General features: G+C 36.7%; 1 long non-coding RNA gene across 1 annotated transcript; it reads left to right on the top strand.

Annotated features, from left to right (window-relative positions):
• The first annotated feature begins 241 nt into the window (after positions 1-241).
• LOC106960013 (uncharacterized) lies at positions 242-9,332 on the top strand. Its single transcript, XR_001427481.1, has 3 exons — positions 242-300; positions 1,884-2,002; positions 9,060-9,332. It is a non-coding gene; the product is annotated as an uncharacterized LOC106960013 (long non-coding RNA).
• Positions 9,333-11,456: the final 2,124 nt, after the last annotated feature.

Raw genomic sequence — 11,456 nt, forward strand, 5'->3', positions numbered from 1 at the left:
ACACACCTGTACTTCATTAGCCTGTTTGAAAACAGGTAACAACAAAATCTAAACAAAGAAGCAGGAAAAATTATCAATCTAGTTCATAAACTCATCTACGCAATTAAATGGTCTGTAAAATAAAACATTTAATACAAGGTAACTTTAAAGAAAATAAATAACACGATATAAAAACGAAAAACCTCCATTTTGTTTTATCCGGTGACGCAATCAGTGACATCATAACCAAAACAGGAAGTGCCGGACCGGCCGCTCCTATTAAACACGTTCAGGCTGTAGCGTCTAAAGAGACGAACAACGGTGAGCATAAAAGAAACAAACATAAGTAATTTACTAAAAATGAACCTATTAAACCAAAGAAACATTCAAATTAGCGTTAAAAAACAACAATGGATGTAAACTGCAACCTAATGCTTCCACAAATAAACCGGCGAGTGAAGGAAAGTTGCAACAGCAATGTTTAAACTGAAGAATTATTAAATAAATTATAAATGTTTTTAAAATGTGTAAAATCGACTTTTTTGAGCTTTACATCATGTTATAATGTTGTCTTTCATCCTGACTTGATTCTTTCATGTTTGAGAAATCCTTTAATCTCCATGGCAACCATTTTGAGCTGTTCGCTAAAAATGTTAAAGGGTTAATAGAGTAGCGGTGTTGTGATGACTTCCTGAAGGCGGAGTTTCTGTAGTTTTTAAAGAGACAGAGGCCCAATTTCAAGACGTTAAATCACGAAGTAAAATATGTAAGTCATAGTTAATATATATATATATATATAGGTATATATATATATATATATATATATATATATATATATATATATATATATATATATATATATTTTTATAATTACTGACGTTAACATAGTTACTTGATTATGCTATTAAATGTCACTCTGTGCCTGGAAAACACAAAAACGATATGTGTTTATGATTTTGATGATGGCGCTCATCAAATGTAACGTTTGTTACTGGTTTTATCAATTTTATGATTTTGTGTTTTTATGATGTAAAGCACTTTGAACTGCCTTGTTACTGAAATGTGCTACACAAATAAGATTGATTAATTGACTGATAATATAGCCTCTAAGGGACAAGTGGTAAATAAATACAATCTGAACTATTCTGTCACGACACAAGCTGCGTTTCTATTAGAAACTTTGTAAATATTTTGCTAATAAAAAAACCCACACAATTTTACTATTGTGGTGTTTCCATTAAATAAGAAACAAAATTAAAATCACATAAATAACTTTCTTTAAGTGATAAGTTGTGAAAAAACATGATCTTCCAACCACTTCCTGTTTTCTTCTTCTTCATGGTTTCCGCCAGTAGTAACATCCTTTTGTTGATCATGTGACATGAAAAATGTGTTTCCATTGCAGTTTTGAAAAATAAATAAATCTCAATACTGCCAAAAAATCCACACACCTCGTCCTAGCGACAAAACAAGTTTTTCTGAAATTGCAGTTAAATGAATTTATTTTCAAAATGTCAAATTGCTCAAATTGAACCTGCTGTTCTTCACTTCAAGAGCTTCAACTTGAGTGTGACATGACTAATTTTCAAACAATAGTCTCAGAGGGGATTGTGTGTGGCTCTGCTGTGTGTTTGTGTCCGACCAGATGCTCTGTGGCCGCGTGACGGAGGGTATCAACCCATTCTCTGGACTTTCTGCAGGAAACAGCGATAAAACAGATCAATCTGTGGGTTTGTTCCAGCAGGCCGACTATCCTGCTTGTGGTCGGCAGCATTAAAGCGAACGCTGAGCACAAACAGCCGACTACAGACTCGGTTTAGCATGGTGAGCTTTGAAGCTGTAACCTCAGCCCAAGCTCATGTGCAGGATGTGAGATTTCTTTCTCTTTTTCCGCCGGCAAACAGATGTTCCTGAATCAGACGTCTTGAAAACGGAGCGGCCATGTGTCTGAAGCAGCAGGAAACGTCCTGACGCCTCAGAGAGCAGGAGGTTCAGCTGGTTGACGCGTCAATGATTGGTGGAGGTAATTCAGGTTGTGACATTCATTATGGGAAAATGAACAACTTAGCAGCTCCACAGAGAAACTAACCCAAATTACACCTGCTGATTGGTCACTCATAATGTTCTTTCTCTGAACCTCCAAGCTTAGACATTGCAGGACAAAAAGACGGTGAGGTGGAGATTCACTGTTATTAGTAAAAAGAGGAGGAGAAGGCCTCGAAATGATTTAATCTTTTATTGGACTAGCATGACCTCACACTGAAACGATTAAAAAAAAGTGCTTTCAGCTTCAAATAAATATCTTGTTAATCGCTGCCATATTTGACAGTAATCTGTTTTCCCAGAGGGAGTCTCTCCAGACCAGAGGGGGACAAACTTTTTACCTCAAGGGACAAAACTGACAAGTTCAAAGTGATTTAGGACAAAAAACTATTTTTAAATATTTTTAAGGAATTTTTTAATGAAAAATTGCAAAAAGATTCATAAATGTTTCATTTTAAATGCACAACTAACACATAATTTTATTAGATAATAGAAGTCCTTGTTCAAAAAACATTTAGATGATTTCTCTGGATTTCCATAAAACTGTACAACAGCTGAAACACTGAGACTAAAACCCACCTGGTTAGAGTTGCTTTTCCACCATAATTAATGAAACACAAACCAACATTTTGATGTGTAATTATGGCAAAAATGTCACGTTTCAATCTTTGACATGACATTTTTGTGATGTAAAGCTGTTTGAACTCCTTGTTGCTGAAATGTTAAAAATGTAATTTGATCATCTTGGTTTTTTTCTTCAAAAACTTTTGGTTTATTTAGTGTAGTTTGCTAAAAGTTCTTGAGTAAAAGTCAGTGAATATTTACTAACTAAATTGAATTAATTTGGTATTTTATTTTGTAACTTCCATGTTTTGGAGGCTTTAATTTGTCTTTCTTGAAAATTTCACCGTAAAATTTGTTTAACTTCATCAACGCCGTTAAACCTGGAGCTGGAAAACAAGTTTGTGCCAGTTTTGTATTTTGGTTGAGGGTTGCTCAAAATCACTTGCAGGGCCAGAAATGGCCCCCAAGCTGCACGTTGAACACCCCTGCTGTTGACGAGTCGAAGGATGCCACATCATTTATTTATCTGATGGAATATTTCTGTGTTGATTTGGTCATTTTACCGCTGAAAGTCCCAAATACATGTCAGTTTTTTTCAGTTTTCCACCAGATTGAAACATTTCGTAGAAAAATTACCCAGAATTCCAAAGATTTAATGGATGATCAACATTCCCACAGCATCACGGATCCTCTGCCATGCTTAGCAGTGATGATGAGGTGCTTTTCTGTCTTACTCCAAACTCACACGGCGTCCATCAGCGATCGGCTCAGTCTGACCAAAACACAGCTGCTGTAATGTGATGGGAGGACAGAACATCATCTTTATTTTATAGAGGCTGTAGTGATGCATCCCACAATGCATTGCACCACCAGCAGCAGGAAATGGAGAAGGTGGATACAGGAAGTCGTTTTTTGAAACAATTTAATTTGGGCCAAAAAATTAGTTTTATGATGTTTAAGATGAGAAAGTAAACGCTTCATGTGTCGGATCTTCATCCGAGTTCCATTTAATTTAAACTTTTTACATAAATTGGACTTTAACAGCATGTTCTCATGTGTTTCCTGTTTTTAAGCCTGTTTTCATTTCCTATTTATAACCCAAGGAAAACAAGAATCTAGTGGATTACAACATAAACCTTCTTTAAGGTTCTGATAAAGAAAGATCTTTAACACATTTTTATTCATATCACAATTAAAATAAATACAATTACTCATGTCAAAGAAAGAAAAGAAAATCTTAAATAATAAAACAACTCACTTCTAAGTCAATATGATAAAAAAACAAAACAAAAAAAGCTACAAAAAAATGCAAATTCTCCCAATTAGTGTAAAAAGAAAAGGAAGGACAGAAGAAATTTAGTTTTTTTAAAATTAAATTTTCAATGTTGCAATACTCATGTTACTATCAATTATCATTATTTTTAACAATTATTTCTCAAAATTGATTTTATTTTTCCACAGAATCAAGTTGGATTTCTCTAGATTTCTTGGTGTGAGCTCATACAGCAGGAACCAAATATGCATTTATTTTAGGCTTAACTTCAGAAGAGACACCAACAGTTGTAGACGGCACCAAAAATACCAAAATATTCCCACAACCAAACATTCATGCATTTTCAATTAATTGAGTGTAAATGTGAAATATTTAGGACGCTACTGTTGGAAATTGACTAATATAAACCTTCCCTCGCTTTCTAATCAGAAAACCTAGCTGGCAATAAAAGGTGAATTTATTTTACACATCTTTACCGGCGGTTTGCAGTGAGTGCTGCATCTGGAGCGATTTAAGCTTTGAAGTCTGACCAGGAGATGGTTAAAACCTCTCCAACATGGACATTTGTGCAGCACTCCATTATGCATTAAAGCTCCGCGCTTCACCTGGCTCTAACTGGTGCTAACTCTCACCAGTCCAGCATATAATTGCATGCAGTGTGAACATATGAACCCTAAATGCATGCAAACCCGCAGAAAGTGAGTGGCAGTCGGCTTTGAAGCCGAGCGCGATGTGCGATGGTCCACACACCTCCTCAAATGAATAATCTGGAGCAGCAGCCCCAATAAAACAGGGTGGGAAACATAAACGAGGTAATGTGTGTCTTCTCCCGCCAAATTACCGCTCAGGCTGAAGCCGCAGCCGCCGCCGCGTCCGCCGGCTGTCCTGTGTGTTTATAAGCGAGGTATAATGGTGGCAGAAGTGCTGCGGGTTGTTTTGTATTTGGAGGTGAAGACACGGCGAATCGCAGCCTTCACACATGAAAGGCAGCAGCAGGTCAATTTAATTCTCTGCCTCTCTTTCCTGGATCTCGCTGTCCTTTTAGAGCGACTCCAGAGGCTAGTTAAAAGGTGTCTGATTCTCACCATGAATCTAATTAGATCTCTGACGAAGGTCTTAACATCTCCTTTAAAAAAAGAAGTAGTACGGTTCTAAAGCACACACACACACACACACACACCTCCTCTCCTGTGCACCTTGGCCTGAGCTGTCCCTGGTTCGCTCCGTTTTTTGGAGGAAAACAAAGTCCTTCAGGCTAATGAAGTTTGTAATTAAGGAGATTCTGTCAGGCTGACTGAGTAATTAGGACGAGGTTTCTCAGGGGTGTTAATGGTGGTCAGGCTCAGCGGAGCTAAGGAGAGTTTCATACCTCACAAGGACAGGAAAGGCAGTAAAACTGGGCTGCTTTTGTCACTCTTTGCTTAAGTTGAATCTATTTTGATGGAAGACTTTGTCTGAAAAAATATCCACCAATCCTTGCAGTTTTTCTGGAAGATTAAACACATTTTAACATCAGTATCACCAGCTGCATCCACCACTGACTATGAATGCACAATTTGAATTTAAATTCGCTTAATGGAAAAAAGCCAATATTTTTACTGTGATGAGGTGTGTGATTTTTTGGGGGGTAGCATCTATATTGGTTTATGCCCAAACACTGCAATGGAAACGTTGTTTTCACAAGATCAACACCCGGATGAAACCACGAAGAAGAAGAAAACAGGAAGTAGATGCAGGTTGATGGGGCAGCGTGTTTTTAATGTCTTATCCAGGTGTGACTTTAATTTATTTTTAATGGAAACAAAGCAATTGAAAATTTGTGGTTTTTTGAGCAAAATACTGAACATTTTGAACAAATTTCTAATAGAAACTTTATTATTGTCCTCTTAGGGAAACTTTCCTTGCAGGAGGTGGGAAACGTTAAACACAGAAGCAATCACACAGCATTGATAAAGCAGTAAAAAGTCTAAGAAATTTCAGCACAAATATCAATAAAGTAGGTTTAATCTAATAATAGCAGCTTTTCCATTTGCCGGTTAGAATTGATACAAAATGTTTGCTAAGTGATAAAACTCTCCTGCTAAATCATGAATTAACTGTAATTGATCTCAGGTTTTGGGTTCAGCTAGCCAGTAAGCAGAGTCGATAACATGAAGAAGGCTAAACCATCTTCCATCATTTTCTGAAAAACTGTTCTGGGCATTTATATCCCTGCAAAAACACTAAATCTGACCAAGTATTTATGGTTTAATTCCTAGTGCAAATATCTCAGTTCACTTTAAATAAGACAAAACTTTCAGGTAACTTTTCAACAAGACATAGCAGCTTGTTTTCAGTAGGTAATTTCTTAATATTGATGAAAACGTTCTTGTTCCACTAACAGATTATTTCAGTTATTTCACAACCGTTACCTAGCAACGGTAGGCAAGCTCAGCCCGTCACCTAGCAACCAAGTTCTAGTTCCTCTGGCAGAAAACTTTACAAACAAGACATGTTTCCATGTTATGAATGAAATAATCTGCCAATGCGTATTCATATATTCCTCCTATCTTCTGGTTCTAGTGTTATGTGCTGAAGACAGACTCACTCAATAAAACAAATGATATTTATCATTAGTGATAGGGAAATTTAAGCGTTTTGCACCTCATGCATTCAACACTTCTTCTTGGTGTAATCTCATTTTAACAATAAATTTATGGACTAATTTAGTTTTACTGACATCCGGTGTCAATTTTCATACCATCAGCTGCATCAGAAATATATTTTGTAAGAGAAAACTGGCTGTACTATCAAAGAAAATTAAAAAATAAGAAGAACCATGAGTTTTAAAGCTCCCCCTTTTGTCCTTATTTTCAAATTGAAACTATTTCTCCTCCATTTTGACATTCCAGACATACTTGCGCGCAGTTTTATTCACATCTGCACATAAACGCATTTCCACACATGTAGATCTAAATAAACAGGCGTACAGACTCTCCAGCTAGGACAGTACATCTTGTTTAATGCTCTTTCTTTCCCTGAGAAATTCATGCAGAACATTTGCAGCCTCGTCAAAGATCAGAAACACATGGCGGTCGACGTTAAAACCGTTTAAGATGTCCATCTCGCTCGTCTCTTTCAGATTATGTTTATACATCTTAACAGGAAACACGGCTGCATCTTCAACATGACTAATTCAGCACAGATTTCTGATGCGTTATGAAATTTAGATGCAATCTGAAGCAAATGGCTGCGGGACCGGACCGCGCGCCGCGCTCGCTGAAGACATCTCCGTTCTAATTATCACATTTATTTCAGATTGGTTGACTGTGTGGCAGATAAAGAAAGTTCACCTGGCCTCAATTAACTATATTTATCTGAGATTATCCCTCCATGAGATTTGAGCTCTGGTAAAGAGGAAAAAAAAGATTAGCATTATTAGGAGTCGCATGTGCAGGATGAATACATTTCCAGACAAAGTGACAGCTCATAAGGAGGAGAAATTAAATCAGCGAAGGTGGAGAAAAAAAGGAAAGTAGCATGTGTCTTAAGCCTTATTAGCTGCACACATTTCTGCTTTTAAATCACTCTTTCCTTTCACCAACAAGGTGTTTTCATTTGAAAATTAAATCTGATAATAATCCACTATTAAATGTGTAAAAGTAAAAGGGAGCCTGAAGATCAAAGATACACTGCAAAACCACAAAATCTTACCAACCATCTCTGTCTAGTTTCTAGTGCAAATATCTTTTAGTTCACTGGAAATAAGACAAAACTCACAAGTAACTTTTCAGAAAGGAGAATGTTTCAAATCAATAATTCCTTTATGTTGATGAAAAAGAGGCAGATTATTTCACTTACAACATGGGGAAATGTTATAAGTAAAATAATCTGCCAATGAAACAAGTTTTTTTTATTAATATAAAGAAATTATTGACTTAAAACACCCTCCTAAATCTTGCTGAAAAGTTATTTATATGTTAGTTTTGTCTTATTTCAAGTATACTAAGATATTTTCATTAGAAACTAGAAACAAATACTTTTTTGTGTTTTGCAGTGTATAGTGTTTCTGTGTATTATCTGTTCATAAATAAATACAACATAGTTTATTTTACTTCTGTTTGTAGAAATAAAGGTTGATGAAGCAGTAAATTTTATTTCTAATGTTTTGGAAAAGAGCAGTTCTTACCTGATTGCTTCTTGATTTAGAAAAATAAACGTTACACTCATTAAAGTACAAAAAACAGTTAAATGAAAGAATATAACAAAAAAGATGGGAAACGCAAAGGAAATTTAGATTGTACTTTTGGTTTTGCTTCATTAAAAGTACATATGACCCATTTATTATTCAGTCTTGTTGATTCGTGGCTTAGAAAATGTTCCTATAAAAATAATTGAGTCAAGAAATCAAGCAATTTAGGAACCTCAAGTCAGAACCAGAGACCAGATCTGGGGAACCATAAATCCCCAAGATGGAAAAAGATTGTTTTTTCAAAGGAAGGAAGGAAGGAAGGAAGGAAGGAAGGAAGGAAGGAAGGAAGGAAGAGGAAAACTAAACCAACGTTCAACAAATTATCCAAAATAAAACTAATAAGTTTCTGTATTTATTCCAACTTTAGCAAAACAGATTTGAATTTTCTTAAAGCTAAAAGTAAAAATTCTCACAAATAATCAATCGCTTTATCAAAGTTGACAGTTTATATAAGAAACCATCAATTTAGTTATGACACAAACTTTACGTTTAGGAGTATTTTTACTGCGCTGTACTTTTTACTTTAATAACTTCAGTAATTTTATTATGAAGTTTCACTACTTTTCAGTAAAATGTCTGGATTTTCTACCTATTGAATGAAAACAAACATGTTAAACCGAAACCTCACCAGACTCAGACCTGCAGTTTCTGTTAAAGTTTCATAAGTTTTTTATGAAAGAAACTGATTTGGAAAAAATGTATTTATTTTCATATTTTGTATTTGTATGAATTATTGTTATTTTGATCTTGGAAATACCAAAATGTCCACATAATCTTATATTTTGGTCTCTCTGACGTTCTGATCAGTTGGTACTCGGGTCGCCTTTTTTCAGGATGTTGTAGTTTAATGTCACTTAAACTAAACTACATATAAAGCTGTAGTTTTAAGCTGGGTGTGGTTTGACGTGTTTAACCTGAGAAAATGTGTTGTATCCTCTGTCATGTTGTGTTTTATTGTCCTGTTTGCAGGTGGGACCTGGATGTGTCCTGCTGTGAGGCACAACACCTGGGATTTGAACCCGTGACCTCACTGTGAGTGCTGCTGATGAAGCCTCGCGGTCACCTGCAGGATCAGCGCCGACAGACAGACCCACAAGTCTTCATTTCCTGTTTCGCCTTAAACCAACTATTTCCAATCTTTGGGAAAAAAATGCTACCTGTTTTCAGGTAATATGATAAACAAACACAGAGGTCAGCAAAAGGTCAGATTTTAGAATCCAGGAAGGAAACGGGTATCCAGATTTAAAGCAACATCTCTCCCACTTTTCTTGTGGATTCCCCTCACAGACAAAAAGCATTTAGAGCATGTGCCAAACTCAAGGCTCGGGGGCCAAATCTGGCCCGCTGTAGGTTTTTATGTGGCCCTCTAGACTCCGAATTACATCAGTTTTTCACAAATCTGCAAAATTCACACGGAATCAACAAATCTCCACATTTTGTTCTGCAAATTTTTCTCTAAATTGGTCAAAACGTTGAATTTAAATCACCTGAGTTTACTTAACGTGGCAAGTAACAAAAAGTCACATTTAACATCAAACAGTGCAAATATCATAAAAATTCCTCACAAATGTCTAAATTGATCGCAAGCACATCTATTTATTGATATTTTAACTGTTTAATGGGTTTTATCAAGACATTCTGGCACAACTAGCCCTTTAAGAACGTTCAGATTTTTGATATGGCCCCAAATGAAAGTGAGTTTGACCGACTGACGGCTCCTCAGCCTCCTCACAGGTCGAGGAGAACAGGTGTTTGCCCCCTCCAGGCGGACCTGCACGGACTTCCTCACACATCCGTCTTCAGCCAAATGGCTCGGAGTGGAGGCTTCGCCCTGCCCATCCCTCATCGTCCAGCGTGACCTTGCTCTCCTCCGCGCTGCAGGCAGGGCTGCAGATAAAGACGAGGAGGGAAAAAAAGCTGAAAAACGGCTCTTGGAATCCTAAATATTAGCGGTTGTAAATCAGCCCCCAGTGGCCTATGAATAGCAATTATCTTTTTCACACTAATAAATCCGCCTCTTTGCAGATAAGATGGTTTCCTTCCCTAACCTGCAGTTAAAAAACAGCGCTGGGTATTGAGCAAGCAGAAGATGGGAGGAGAGCAGCAAATAAATGAGAGCTATTCAGCTGTGGATTACACTGCGGGGAAAAAAACAGCCTTTTGTGCTGAGACTGAACAATATATCACATATGACCTGAGAGGGGAAACTGTGTACGATCACAGGACTCAAGGAATTCAGATGATATCAGGAAGCAAACTCTTATCAGCTTTTATCAATACCTGCTAAACACGATTCAGTTCAGCGCACAGCGACTTGATTTCCTGAAAACGTCTCCGAACAGAGGCCTGCGAGGCAGCAGAGGGAACGATAGCGAGGTTACACCAATCTGATACGGACGTTCTTTGATTCTTATCAGCAGTCGAAGTTTAGCCATTAGAGTCTGTCGGCTGCTTAAAGGGAAAGCCGGGTGTTTACAAGCGAGGTTAAAGGGGTGGTGTCATGGAAAAACTGAGCTTAACATCATGTTATAATGTCATTCCCACACCAAAAACATACCTGTAGGGTTGCTTTGATTCTTTCATGCATGTTTGAGAGATTCTTTAATCTCCATGGCAACCAGTCAGCTCCATGGCAACCAGTCAGGGCGGGGCTAAGCCTGGGTGGACTTAGCCCCGCCCTCAAGACGTAGCAGGGTCAGAACTATAGTTTAGTTTTATTTTGTTGTGACTTTTTGTTTGTCTAATTCAGTTAGTTTGTATTAGTTTTTTATGTTTGCTAGTTATTATTAAATATTGTTCAGTTCTAGTCTAGTTATTAGTTATAGTAGTAGCTTTAGTTTCTTTTCATACTTTTGGTTAAATTTTAGGTGCAGAATTAAAAAAAAATTTAAGTATTGTGATTATGTAAATGTCAATAAGGTAATTAATACTATAATTTATAGATAATTATTGTATCTATAATTTCAGTATGTTTTAGTTAGTTTCATAAACATACAATGTAGTTCCAGTTAGTTGTGGTATTAATTGCTGTTTTTCTTTATCTCACTAAATGAAAATGTTTTCAGTTATTTTGTTAGATGAACTTGCTCAGAGCTGCAGCTTTCAAGCTTCGGTGACTCACCCACTCAGCTCCTTCAGACTAGCCAGCAGCAATTAGCAAACCTGGAGGAACTGCTGAGCTCATTATAGGAGCTGCTTCTCAGGGCAACGCTGGTAAAAACGTTAAAGGGTTAATAGAGGAGCCATGCTGAGATTACTACTTAAAGAGACAGAGGCCCAATTTCAAAATTACGAAATCAAATTTGTTTTATGTCGTATTTGGTAAATATTTATTGAATGCTATATATCGTAGCCCAGAGTCAATCA

The sequence above is a fragment of the Poecilia latipinna genome, unplaced genomic scaffold, assembly GCF_001443285.1.
Source record: "Poecilia latipinna isolate Pla-1442-1.1 unplaced genomic scaffold, P_latipinna-1.0 Scaffold1146, whole genome shotgun sequence".
Lineage (NCBI taxonomy): Eukaryota > Metazoa > Chordata > Actinopteri > Cyprinodontiformes > Poeciliidae > Poecilia > Poecilia latipinna.